Here is a 13421-nt window from a genome sequence, read left to right as displayed (position 1 = left end):
CTGCATCCTTACATGGGGGAAGGGTGAACAGGCCCTGTGGGCCTCTTTTATAACTGCATTAATTCCATTCATGGGGTCTTTACCCCCACGACCTAGTCATACCCCAAAAGCCTACTCCTTAATACCATCACATAGGGATTCAGTTTCAACCTATAAGCTTTGGTTGAAAGCTAGACATTTAGACCTAGTACTCTTTCATCTTTCAAGACTCAGTTCATGTGTCACCTTCTGTATGAAACTCTTCCTTCCTCTCCTCATGTCCACCCCCAACACTTTGTGGGGTGAATTGGCAACCTTTTCTTTCTGTTTAGTATGGACTTTCCTTTTTTAGCCCTTTATTCCACTTAATTTTCTGAAGGCAGAGGCACATCTTACTTATCCTATGTTCAAGGCCTTACACAGAACTTTAAATGCAATAGGTCTTCAATAACTTTTTGATGAATTATTATGTTGAATGTTCTTCCTAGGCATACTATAAGATATTAAGCCAAGTCCCTGCCTTGTTTTCAGAATAGAGAATCTCATTATTTCATTTATACATTAAGTACCAGTAGGTGCATGACACTGTTAGTTACTGCAAAGTATATAGCTTGTAGTCTTCTAGACTCTTAAAATCTAGACTATTTCTAGAATCTTAAAATCTACTTGAAAAGGTATATTCACAAGAAATAATTGAGCATGTGTACATAATTGATACAAATGCTTTTTTGTACCCATAAATCCCTTTATAATTTACAAAGCAAAATCTGCCTGATCTGCCATTCGATCCAATGACTACCCTGTGAGTCAGGGTGGACTCACTAGCCCCATTTGACAGATTAGTAAATTGGGCTTGAGAAGCCTTGGGTGATTTCGCCAAACACACCCAGCTGTGAATGACAGAACTGGAGCTTGAATCCAGGCGTTTGGCTCCTAACCTAGTGTGGTTTTTCATAATAGGCAGCTAAATGAAAATAATTAAATGCAGGTGTTTGACTATGCAATGGAGGGAGAGTGATGTCTACATCTACTAGTATCTCCATCACCTTTGGCTATACTGAGAGGTTCAGTGTGTGTGCTGGCTTCCAATCCCAACACCCCCATGCTTTGTTCAAAATCTGCCTATAGATGAAGCCCAAGGTCTTTCTGCTAAGCTAATGGGGAAAGTTAGAGGGAGAGTAGAGGCTGAGAAAAGTATTACCGAAGGTGATGTGTTAGCTATCCAAGTGTACCTAGCAAACTAGAATTTGAAAGACGTGCAGATGTAGGTATATAATTTCATGGTCTTTATGGATTCTTGCTATCCTAGCTCTGAAGCTTCAAGTCTAGTGGGGACTTTTTGTATCAGAAATGTCTCTTGAGGACTGAGGGGCATGGTGGTGGAATGAGCAAATTTGAGTGGGAACTAAGTCATTTTCTGGCCAAAAAACAGGATTATAATAAACAAGCCATGAAATGGAAATCATTCAGATCTGAGGGAGTACTGTCTGTTCCTGTCTAAACAAGTGACTGCAATTTCCCATTTTTCTCCAGCTTTCACTTAAAGATAATATAGTCCTTTCCAGTCTTCTGACTGTCTTGTTATAGGGCCTGTAATTTCCCTTCAAATACTTCAGTGTTGATTGTGTGATGTATATATGTGAATGCAAGTTAACTGTAATCTACATTCGTGAACACTGAAAGACCTTCATTCAGGAATGTGTGCCATAGAGGAAGAAATAGAAAATACTACAGCTCTCTCAATTCTAAGCCCATATCTGAGAGTTGGTTAATTAGCATAAAGAATGGTAAAACACTTTTTTGTTGGTGAAATAAGTGGTGTTCACTCTAAATGACTGGCTAGAAAGTTTGTAAAGACACCTCTGTCCTGGCATGATAGGAGTATAAGAATCTGGTGAACCCAACAGCCTGCTACCTTCAGAGTGGTGCTCCAGGCCTGGGAGTTCATTTATTCTCTGTACCTCATGCATGGTGAAGAATGTGGGCACTGACTCTGCTGTCAGAATGTTTGATGCATATGCCTTAGCGTAAATTTCTCATGCACCGGAGATTGCCTTAAATGACTGAGAGTGGGACACTCTAAGATTACAGGATCAGCTTGAATTGTTTGGGGACCTGACTGCTGGTCAATGTCAGAATGGGGTAGAATAAGGTAGAATTTGGGTCTGAGACTTGCTTTCCTTGTTACTACCAAGTAGCCAGGTTGTTGGGGAAGAAGATATGCCGTTCCACCCACCTCTAATTGTTGGGTGCAACTGACATTTATCACTAGATTCCATCAACTGCTAATGGCCAAAGTGGCTTTAGGTCCTTTTGCAACAGCCCTTAACAATTCCTCCCATTCTTAAACAAATTCTTCTATTTTTTTCCGCTTTCTTCCTTTCTTCCTCACCCCTAGCTCTGTCAAATGACACCCGATCAAAGGATAGGGCATACAAATGTTTATTGAGCTTAATCTATGCCCTTTATATGCAATATTTAATTTCATCCCCATTTAAAATAAAAAAGGTGTGATTTAGTAAAAGTTGAATCTCAGAGAAGTTAAGAAACCACCCTAACATCACACAGCTAGTAGGTGATAAAGCTGAGATTCAAAAGCTTGGAATTCAGAACTCACATACCGTTTTTAGCAGACAACTCCACACACAATTTGGAAAGGGCTAATAATTGTGGGCACTTCATGCTCTTCTACCAGATGGGATGTTTTGACAAACTGAAGAATAATCATAATGACCTGTGATTGTTTTTTCCTATCAAGTGCATTCTCTGCCGTAAACAAGGAGAACTCTTGCAACCTGTGAATAGAGGTTTACTTCCTCTCTCCAGTTGCTCTCCAGCCAACCTCACCTATAGTCAGACAATGATAGAGTAACAGTAAACATGAGGCAGGTGATTAATGTGGTGTCAAGAAGCACCTGAGGTCCATATGGATGTGTTTGATTTGATTTTTCTGAACCACTCTTATCTCTAATGCCAAAGCATGGATGGGTCTCCTAGTTCTACAAAGGCCCCCAGCCTGGCCTTCGATGACTTCTTTTCCCCTTGGAGGCTTCTTTTTACCTGGAATTTGGCCTGATCTCATCTGGATCAAGAGGTATTGTTTATCAGAGGCTGTTTACTGTAGCCCTTACAGACGACCCCAACCCCTACACAGGTTAGGCCCACCCATTAATTACTTCGAGGAAACTCCTTTGGTGTCTGCCTTTTATCCTCTTACAGATATTTCTGTAAAAGAACATGTGTTGTTAGAAGTCCTGTTTGCTCAGTGTTCTCTGTCCATAAGACTGGCCTTCAGGACACCTGCTGGAGTCCTCTGCGTTCAGTTCTGGGTATCACAGACAGCAATACTGCTAAGGAAAGCTCAGGAGATCAGGCACATGAGGGCAGTTCAAGGACAGTAGGGACAGAGTCAAGACAGAGTTAAGCTTCCATTTTGAGAAAACATAACCATGTTCCGAAAACGTAATCACGCTAATTAAAATATAAGAAAGGGAAAAAAGGAAGAACAGTACATTAAGATAGGCATTTCTGTGCAATAGAAATTTAATAGAAATGTTCTGAAGTACTATCTTGGGTAAATTAAAAAAAAAAAAAAAAAAAAAAAGAAGAAGAAAGAAAGAAAGGGAAAGTAATCCAGAACAAGAAGTGAAATCCTGGAGCAAGAGAGGCAGACTGGAGTTCAGCTTCTAAGGAGTAGTATGGAATTGAAATACATACATAGAATTAAAGAAAACAATATTAGGTAAACACTACATTAGTCATCATCAAAGAGAGAAATTGTGAATTGAAAGACGGTTCTAACGAATTTCACAGCTCAGAGAAATAAAGAGAGAGGCCGGGCGCGGTGGCTCAAGCCTGTAATCCCAGCACTTTGGGAGGCCGAGACGGGCGGATCACGAGGTCAGGAGATCGAGACCATCCTGGCTAACACGGTGAAACCCCGTCTCTACTAAAAAATACAAAAAACTAGCCGGGCGAAGTGGCGGGTGCCTGTAGTCCCAGCTACTCGGGAGGCTGAGGCAGGAGAATGGCGTGAACCCGAGAGGAGGAGCTTGCAGTGAGCTGAGATCCGGCCACTGCACTCCAGCCTGGGTGACAGAGCAAGACTCCGTCTCAAAAAAAAAAAAAAAAAAAAAAAAAAAGAGAGAGAGAAAAGTGTTGTTAAGAAAACTGGAAGATAGACTGATGATACTTGAAGAAGAAATGGCTGAACATTTTTAAGAACTGAGACAGTTGTGGTGGCACATGCCTATAGTACCAGCTACTTAAGAAGCAGAGGCTGGAGGATCGCTTGGGCCCAGGAGTTCAAAGATGCAGTAACCTATGGTTGTACCGTGCACTCCAGCCTGGGTGACAGAGCAGGACTCCATCTCTAAAACATAAAAATAAAATTTAATTAAAAATAAAAAAGACTGGGCATGGTGGCTCATGCCTGTAATCCCAGAATTTTGGGAGACTGAGGCGGGCAGATCACCTGAGTTCAGCAGTTCAAGACCAGCCTGGCCCACATGGTGAAACCACATCTCTGCTAAAAATATGGTGGTACGTGCCTGTAATCCCAGCTACTCAGGAGGTTGAGATGAGAATCACTTGAACCTGGAAAGCAGAGGTTGCAATGAGCCAAGAAGGTGCCACTGCGCTCCAGCCTGGGCAACAGAGCAAGACTGTCTCAAAAAAAAAAAAAATTAAATTAAAATTAAAAAAGAATTTTTAAGACTTCATGACTGAAGAAGGTCATGAATTCTTAGAGTGGAAAGAAAGCACAATACTGTGTTTTCTGTGTTTACCATGAAGCAGGATTAAAAAGCAACAAAAAAACAGAATGACAACAAAACCCCTCAATATTTCACAGCAACATTGAAGAACACCAAGGATAAGGAGAAAATCGGTTTTTATTTTGTTTTTTTAAATTTTTAATTTTTTGTTTTTTGTTGTTAGACAGAGTCTCACTCTGTTGCCCAGGCTGGAGTGCAGTGGCTTGATCTCAGCTCACTGTAACCTCCGCCTTCGGGTTCAAGCAATTCTTCTGTCTCAGCCTCCTGAGTAGCTGGGACTAAGGCGCCTGCCCCCACAGCCAGCTACTTTTTGTATTAGAGATGGGGTTTCACCATATTGGTCAGGCTGGTCTCGAATTCCTGATCTCAGGTGATCCACCTGCCTTAGCCTCCTAAAGTGCTAGGATTACAGGCATGCACCACCTTGCTCGGCCAAGGAGAAAATCTTAAACTGAGTGTGTTGGGGTTTGCGCAGTGCGATAGGGACTGATCCTCAGATACCTGAAAAGCTGTGTCTTGGAAGAGGAGTTAGGGTGCTTCTGAGGACCTCAGAGGGTGACCCAGGACTTAGGAGAAGGCACAGGGAAGCAGATTTTAAGCGGCTTTCAGAAAGAACATTCTAATAACAAGGGCTCTCCGGAATGAACAGCCTGCCTTCTAATAAGGAAGTGAGTTCTCTCTCAATAAAAGATCTGCCTCTACAGAGTCCCCCCTTCTAAAGAGCACGGGAGGGAAAGTAGGCAGGCTTGGGAGCAACTGGATGGCTGGAATCAGAGTGGTGGGACCTGGGTTACTTGGGGCAGCTTAAACACTATAGAAAATGGGCCATGAAGGATACAGGAAAATGGAGAGAAACGAACAGTGTCCAGAGGGGAAATGTGATTTTACCTGTGTAATGATTTGTTTGGGTCTGTCTTCTTGCTTGTCATTTTTGAAATGAATTATAAACCTTTCCTCAAATTCTACTCTACAACCTTCCCTAGAGTCAGGCAGTCTTCGTTGACCTGTTTCTTCTCCCACTTGACACTTTTAGCTGAGTTATTCACCATCTTGAAACTGGCTGGCCTCATTACCCTTTTCAGAAGAGATCAGATGGCCAACAAAAAACTTACCCAAAACTTCTGTGTATGCAGGAGTCACTAGACATGTCTGTTTCTGAGTCTTTGTCCCTTAATTCCCCGATGTAGAAGACAGAATAATTCACCTAAAATCATGACAACTCACATCGGTAGACTGTTTGATGTTTTACAAGGCTCTCTCATGTGCACTAACCTCATTTAATTTTCACACACACACACACACACACACACCACACACACAAAAGGCAAAACAGTCATTATCATCTGCAGGAAATCCAGAACTGGGAAGGATATGCAACTTGCCCAAGGACAAAAAGCAACACTCAGCAGCAAATCCAATGCCTGAGGCTCTAAATCAAGAAATGCTTCTAATGTCCTAAATTGCCTCTCTAGCTGACACAAAGAAGGGATGTTCCCATACAAACATGGTTAAGGGTAGTTGAATAATTAGTACCAACACCTAGCACTAATCCCTGTGGTAGTATAGGCATGCAGTAAATGTTTACGGTTGAATTCGAATTGCAGTTCAGACTTCTTATGGGCTAGGTAGACTATCAGTGGGCTGGCCAGGGAAACCACCCAGTACTTTCCTCACCCCAGTACTCATTCTGCTTGAGCTACTCTGGCTTCTTGATTATATAAGAGGGAACACCAAGTTCCCTCTTGTACAATCCCAGCCCTGTCTGACACTCTATTCCCCTTTCCTATTTTATTCCCTTCTATGGCGTTTAGCATTTAGGATCATCTGACATGTCATGTATTTTACTTGCTTCTTTGGGGGTTGTCTGTCTCCCCTGACCAGAATATAAGCTCCCTGAGGACAAGGGTTTGTATGTGCTTTGTTCCCTGCAGATTTCCCAGCACATAGAATAACGCAGGACTTGTAGTAGTGCTCAAGATGTATTTGTTGAAGAAATGAATGAAGGAATTCATTTATACTGTTGTTTCTACAGACTTCTGGATTCAAACTAAAACACAAGCTGACTTTTGGAACACAAGTCAGTTCATAAATAGAGACTTGATGAATATTTTTTGAGCACAAATAATGAAATATAGAAACTCTTTTTACTACATCATTTAAACCTAGTCTCACGTAAGGTCGAACTATGGGCCGTCCACACCTTGAGACAGGTGCAGAGAAGGAGACGCACACAGCCCAGCTAGTCGGCTTGAAGCTATGTGGGAACAGATTGAGTGGAAGTTGAGGCGAGGAGATCTGCAACCCAAAAAGAGAAAAAGACATCCAGGGGGGGAAAATCAATCCATCAGCCGTGGATACTGAGAATCTACTTTGAAACTAGGACTGTGCTGGGCATGGCGGGCCAGAAAAAGTCTCTAATACGATCCCAAGGAGTTAAAAATTGGCAGTGTGGAGGCAATTGTCGGGGAGACACACAAGACACCCCCAAGAATGTTTGAAGCTCTAAACTGTATGTTACAATAAGAACTCCTGAAGGAAGAGGAGATTGGCTCTCTGGGGTTTTCAGAGAAGGCTCTTTGGAGGAGGTAGTCTCTAGCCTTCAAATACAAGTGAGACTTCTCACCCCAGCGGGGAAGGGGAGAAGAAGGGCATATCCTACCCTGGGCCAGCAGAGCTGGTGCTGCAGAGGCAGGGACCTGGGTGCTGCAGGCACAAAGTTCTGCGCTAGCAAATCTAAAAATACCCGCCCTCTCTAGTTTTTTCTTTCCCTCTTGGTCTCTTTTCTTCTCACCCTCCTTCCTATTTTCTTCCTTCTCTGATGATCCTTTCTGGCAACCCTGGGACTCACTTGCTCATCTCTCCAGGGAATCTCTGACCAGCTGGAGGGGCCAAAACCTTGCAGGACTCCCCGCAGTTCAGGTACAGGTTGGCAGCAGCTCCCGAGGCCCCCACCCCCCTCGACTCAGTTCTTTCAAATGCCAATTAACAGGTGTCAGAAATGCTGGTCTGAGTAAGAGATCCATGTCTGCATAACAACCCAACTGTTTTGGCTCCCCACCCGTGAGCATAAATATCGTGGTGTTTGAGCCCTTGGGGCCTGTGGAGTTTACAAGTATGCTGTCAAGATCTCTTCACTGGGCTAGTGCTTGAAGTGCTGCCAAAAAGCGAGGGGACTCCTGTGCTTTTATGTGTTCCCAAGCGCAGGCCACCCTGGCTCCAGGAGGAGCCCTCTGGGGACTCAGTGTCGGTGTGAATCTCAAACAGCAAGCTGACATTCCGGTTGGGAGTGTGACAGTGCATGCCTGGGTGATGATGCCAGGGCGGCAGGTGACACGGGTCCACCACAGAGGGGGAGCGTAATTGGAGTGGCTTCCAGTTACATGTCCTCAGAGCTCTGAAGGATGGAATCAGGGTCGGGGGAACAGTTAGAAAATGATGTTACAAAATCCGGATGTCCTGATCAAATTGAGACCACTGAGATGGAGCATTCAGAGCACAGATGATCCCAGTGTTCCCAAAAAAGGCATCCAACGTGGGCTTATCTAGGACTAATGACATTGCAATCCAGAGATACAGACCACTGTCAACCAGTGAAATGCACCCATACACATGTGCACATGCGCGCACACACACACATACACACACACACGGGCATCCATGTGATGGGCTCTAGAAGCCCAGAAGAACCCCTCTTTCAGGGCACTCCCCTCCCCCAGGCCTCACCGCAGCCACTGAGGACCTGGATAAACATCTGAAAACACAGTGGCTGCCAGGGAGGAGAAAAAAGAGGCCAGGGTGGAATGGGATGGGGCAGGGCATGGCGACAGGAAGAGCTCAAAAGATTCTCAAGTTGGGTGACTACCAAGGTCGGCTTGTCTCAGAGGGCAGCAGGGCCACGGCCTGGCGGGTGGTGGGGCAGCAGGCGTTGGCTGGCTTCTGCCGTGTGGGGCAGCATTTCTCTGCCTTCACCACCCCACCTCGGGCTCTGTTCAGAGGTCAGATCTAGGGGAGATTCTTGGACCGTTTGTCGAGTTGGTTCCACCCCAACGAGAACCATATCAAAAGGCTGAGCACATTTGACCTCATCAGCTTTGGGGTCTGCACAGCAAGTTGGAAAAATACCCAGTAAGAGGCCTCATGGGAGGACTACATCACCATCCCCCTCAGACCCAGACTGGTTATGCTTTGTAATAATTATTCTAGAAACATTGGTGGAAACGAGGAAAGCTTTCCCAATCTCCCCTAACTCTTTTGCCATTTGTCATAGAAGTCCAGAATATTCTAGATTTTATATTTGTGGGGACCAGCACCAGAAAGAGGCAGAGAAGTGTACAGGATCACGTACTTCTTTGGTGGCAAAACCCAGCCTCTTGGTCCCTAATACTCTTTCCGTTAAATTCCTCCTTGTTCTCTTGGTCTTCTTTGTATCTATTAACTTATGAAGAAGATAACTTTCAATAATTAAATGTGTCCTTAGGAATATTTCCTCGCCCCTGAGTTATATTGGAAACTCTGAGAACAGAGGAAGATGGCCTTTATTTCTTTGCTCCCTGGTCTGATTTAACTTTACAAGTCTCCGTGCAGTGCCTACTCCATGAGCTGCTTTCCCGATTTGAGGGGAAAATACAGTCCACACAGGCACTATCCTGAGAATCGCCCCATGAGCCTTTCCCAAATCCCAAAGATGACGTAGAGTCCTGCCCCTCAAATGTCAGGATTTGGAAGAAGTCACCTGCCTCCAAGCGAAAGCCAGATGCCTACAGAGGTGAAATAGGAAGCTCTCACAAGGATGAGATCAGATCTCTCTAAAAGAAATCTCGTTGGATGAAGACAGAAAACAAATAATTTCCCCCAGCAGAGGAAAGCAATTTGTTTATCTGTTCCATGGGGGCCAGAGGGTCTGGAGCTGTAAAATCTGAAGGCAGTGCATGTTTTAGAAAGTTGTCGGTGGGATCATTTTTATTGTACAGTGCATGGCCCTAAGATGGCCAAAGGGGAGTGTCAGAGCCTCGAATCTTTGTCCTTTTTTGGGAGGCCACTCTGGGCAGACATTTCGCTGATCATAATCACTTTTATATGTAACTGGACCTTAATTCATTTGGTAGTATGAGCTACGGAAGGGCGGCACAGATTAGAGAGCTATGTCTGTAACTGACGAAATCTGCGCCTGGCGTGCATTTGTGGGGAAATTAAAAATAAAATGAAGCTCATCTGAAAAATGCGTGGACTGGAATTAGCCGTCTCCTGACCGGTCACGCATGGAACTTGTCGGAGATGACCAGGACAGAAAAGTGAGACCTGGGCAGCACATCGGGCTGCGCCGCCCGCCAGGATCTGGGGAGCCTGTCATAATTTATAATGGATTATCTTAGGAAATAGATGAGGACAGCTTGTGTTCAGGAGCCAGGAAAGACTACTTTAGTTTTAAAAAGCTGGGTGGGGTGGGGGGGGGCACAGAAACCATGTCTCAAAAATGCATGACCCATTGTTGTTTATTCTGCAAGATATTTAGTGTCTGGACTTGGATTGAATTAACTCATCAAATCCTCTGCTATGAACATGACATTTGGTGGCAGCTAACATCGCCACACCAAGTAAATGGCACCCCTTGCCTGTGCTGGTGCTGTGACTCATGTTTGCACCCCTCATTATAAGGTACATATCCAAATGTATTGGAATTTTTATAGGTAACACTTTGAGTTTCAAAGACTGGGGCTTACACACACACACACGCACACACACACACTGGAGGGTATCTTCCCATTTTCCCACTATGACTTCTCTTTGATTTTCTTCCAACATTGCCCGTGATGCCTACTTTGATTTCATCAGATGTCACTGTTCTGGACTAACTACTTTTGATTGCATACAGAGGAGAAAGGGAAGTAACATTTGTTGACTCTTCTCTGGTCAATGTGATAGTGTGTTACGTAAGTCTGTTGTTAACCTTCACAAAGACACTTTGCAATACTGTCATTCTGCTGATTTTAATGATGAGGCAACTGGGACGTGGAGAGATTACAGAACTTGCCAAGGTCTACCATTCAGTAAGTGGCCTAGTCAGGCTTTGAACCAAGACCACTGGGGCTTCAAGCCTGGTCTATGCACCCAGTCAAGGTGAAGCCAGAATCCTACTGTAACTGGGCAGGATCTACAATATCAGAAGAATTTGGATCCAACAGCAGGCATTATTTCAATCCTTAACTCAGCCAACCTAGTCCTCAAATCCAAGCTTCTTTTCCTGAAAAAATTACAAAAAAACCCCCACAAAAACCTGCACTTCAAACTTTGAAAGGTAATAGCAATTAAACAACTTAGTTTCCATTGTCAGTCTGGTTTTTCTGCCTTAGTGGAAAGTCTAATGGGATATTTTACAAGGATGACAAAGACAGATAATGAAAGTCAAACCAGTGCATAAATCTTCCTTGAAAGCTTGGTAATTAAAGGCTCTGCATTGTTCTTTAAAAACAGTCACCTTTTTACTGCATTGGGATAAAGGCACAAGCTCTGAAATATATTTGCATTTCAGCCACACTCTTGAGTGAACACAATCTCTAGATTTTTATTCAGAGGAACTGCATTTCAACTTCTGTAGAAAGAAAGACCAAGAAGTAGCTGTTTCTTCCGAAATGCTGGCAGTATGCAAACATTTAGTGCACTAGAGCTTAGATGCTAATCTGTGAATTCATACCTGTGTTTTAGGGGGGCTTCAGGCTTATAAGAAAGGGCAGACAAGAAACCTTGATGTAAAACATAGCCATAGCCTTCCTACATGAAATGCCTATATCCAACGACCATGGTCCTGGAGCATGTGTGAGTTAATGTGACTCACTAGGGAAAAGTTCAATGTGTTCCTCAACAATGCCTGTGTCTACAGAGTAGAGGAAGTAGGAGGCCATGTGTTATTGAGAGATTTCTGAAACAACATATCCCAAATAACTTTTACTCCTGCCTGATGCATGAATTCTGCCATGAAGGTGAAAGGAAAAGGGGGTAAACATTTAACAGACACCTACTATGTGCCAGGCACTGTGTTAGGCAGTCTCAAATCTTTTTAATCCTCATCACAACCCTCTGAAGTATTATTCTCTTTTTAGAGATGAGGAAATTGAAGCTAAGACAGGTTAGGTTACTTGCCAAGCATTACATAACCAGAAGACAGCCTGAGATTTAAATTCACATGTATTGGACTCCCAAATTAAACTCTTTGTCCCCTGTTAAAATGTGCCTGTCCCTGGGAAAGGTGGCACATGAAATCCTATCAGTCATTCACACTGTAGTGTAATGAATTTATTCTACCCTGTCCGAGAAAGTTTCGATTAAGAAGCCTAAAGGTCTAGATTCCACAAAGAGGAAGAAAATACAGAAGGGAGAGGGCAATGATGATGAAAACATGTATCAGTCACTTTCCAGTTTTGCCTACCCCTAAATACCTGTGGCTAACTTGACAGAGCAGGCAAAAGGGGGAAAGGAAGATGTGAAGAACAAAGTCTTTCTTTCACTCTTGGTTTTGAAAAGATAGTTAAGAATAGAGATGGTGCTGTGTTCCAAGAGTGACAATGTTGAGAAGGGAGGAAGGGAATTACATGTAATTTGGCTCAGCCAGCCGGGCATGATGGCTCACACCTGTAATCCAAGCACTTTGGGAGGCCGAGGCGGGTGGATCATGAGGTCAGGAGTTCGAGACCAGCATGGCCAATATGGTGAAACCTTGTCTCTACTAAAAATACAAAAATTAGCCGGGCGTGGTGGTATGTGCCTGTAATCCCAGCTACCAGCTACTCAGGAGGCTGAGGCAGAAGAATCGCTTGAACCCGGGAAGAGGAGGTTGCAGTCAGCTGAGATCATGCCCTTGCACTCCAGCCTGGGCGACAGAGTGAGACTCTGTCTCAATAAATAAATAAATAAATAAATAAAAATAATAATTTAGCTCAGCCTAATTCAGGATAAAAGACCAGCTGATCTAAGTTGGGTTACAGCATAGACATGGGTCTGCAGAGCCTATGGGCTGAGCAGGTCCGAGACTGAATTATTATTTCTCCTGGCACCTTTCTCAAACTAATCTGCTCAACATCACAGGCTTGGTCTCTGGGATGCGGTGTCATGGGGAAGAGCTGATGACTGGCGCTGGCCGTCTCACTTTCTAGCTCTGTGACCTCCAGCTGCTGCTGACCCTCCCGGAGACTTCATTTGTAAAACGAAACTCAGACCGCCTGCTTCACAAGATAACTGTGAGAATTCAGTAGTGTAACGTGCAGGTAGCACTTAGTGAATGGTAACTAATGCTACCGTATAATCTACAGGCAGGATACATGAGGAATTTTGATCCAGGAAGCTTTGGGGCCAAGTTGACTTTAGCAATTGACAGAGCTTTCACTTGCTACATGGCGTGTACTTGAGGGATGGTGGGAAGGACGTTCAGCTCCAGAGTACCTCCTTTATCTAAAAGCCATAGTATCTGGAATTCCACATTAGGGATACATTCCTTTGGCAGCTGTCCCAAACATCCTTTTATTAATTCCTTTGATGGGAAACACATTATGTCAGTAGCTACTAACCCAAGCTGCCCATTGGAATTGTCTTAGGGGTTGGGAGGTAGGGAAGGTTAAAGAATGCTGATACCCAGCCCTCACCCCAGACCCAAAAAATTAGAACCTCTGGGAGGAG

The sequence above is a fragment of the Macaca thibetana genome, chromosome 6, assembly GCF_024542745.1.
Source record: "Macaca thibetana thibetana isolate TM-01 chromosome 6, ASM2454274v1, whole genome shotgun sequence".
NCBI lineage: Eukaryota > Metazoa > Chordata > Mammalia > Primates > Cercopithecidae > Macaca > Macaca thibetana.
Note: the sequence above shows the minus strand (reverse complement) of the source record.